The sequence below is a fragment of the Mus pahari genome, chromosome 19 (genome assembly GCF_900095145.1).
Source record: "Mus pahari chromosome 19, PAHARI_EIJ_v1.1, whole genome shotgun sequence".
Taxonomy (NCBI): Eukaryota; Metazoa; Chordata; class Mammalia; order Rodentia; family Muridae; genus Mus; species Mus pahari.
The window spans coordinates 780,321-781,630 of NC_034608.1; positions in this window are offsets into that span (position 1 = coordinate 780,321).

The window sequence follows — 1,310 nt, forward strand, 5'->3', positions numbered from 1 at the left end:
GAGGTATGGATTTGAATCTGTTTTCATTAGACTACAAAAGGGTTTGTAATTATTACACCAAGGCTATGTCCTCTCCCAGAAGCACCATAGGCCATGGCTACACTGAGAGCGAGGGTCTGACAGGGATCCTGTGAATATTGTTGATTTGAGGGTGTGGAGAAGAGGGTGGCACTGGGAACCAGTCCCTGTATAGGATCCTCTATCTGTCTGTGGCCTCCCCACAATGGTCTATCTAACTCCATGAGATCTCTGAATTCCATCCCAAGAATGATACAGGTTATCTTCCACCCTCCTGAGGGTGAAGACCCATCTGACAGACACTTAAAAACCTATGCTAGGTGATAATTATTGTAAATGGAAAATAGTGAGACACCCCTTTAGCTCAGAAAGATCTAGATTTTCTTTCCTGGGATTATGAACTCTAGAGAGTCACTGCTGTATGACAACCCATTGGGAGACAGGTATGTATAACACCTGAAGATGCTCCCAAGTGTGGATGTCACAGAACTCATAGAGAATCTTAGAAATATGCCCTATGAGCTAGCCTGAAGGATCTTTAATCCCAGACCATAGTAACTTGACCCACCCATGCCAGGGATCACCAGACTGTGGGCTAGACCCACTGCAGAGTCAGGTTCTGGGGACTTCCTCTGTCAGGAGAGCTAACAGCTATGACCATCACCAAAAATACATGTGAAAAATGCTTCTCCCATTTCTACTAAGAAAACAGCAGCCCAGAAATTGAAGGAACTGTATAAGTAGGGTCTCCAGCAGGAGTTGTATCAAACCTATAAGCAGATTTACCCATCTGAGCCCACATTCCAACAGTCTTTGTTAGCAATCTTGGGACAGTTCCTATGCAGGTGAAATGTTTGTTTCTTAGGGATATTATGGGGAGGTGACCTTCTGGGTTCTTTGCTCACAATCTTACCCACCTGCCTCATCATCCAAGTTGAGGCCCAATGCCTCTCTTTGGATGCTACCTTCTATATCCCAACAGTTAAGTCCCAGCCTCTGGTTTCTCTTTTGGGGTCTTTGTTGGTCTCTGATACTCCCAAGCTGACATNTCTGAGAAATGAGAAGTGTCAATAACAGGAGCTGGTTGTTAGGCTGCCTGTGTTTGCAGCACAGTCCCTACAAGGATGTGTGTGATACTTATGAATTGGTGGGATGGGTGTTTTGGGAGGCCAGGTGGAGGATTCAATGGTTCCTAGGAAACAGAACAAGAAGAGGATGTTCTTCCTGCTGTCTCTCTTACACATGCCCTGTAAACTCCCCAAGGTGAGTGAGCATTACAGGAAGGACCATTG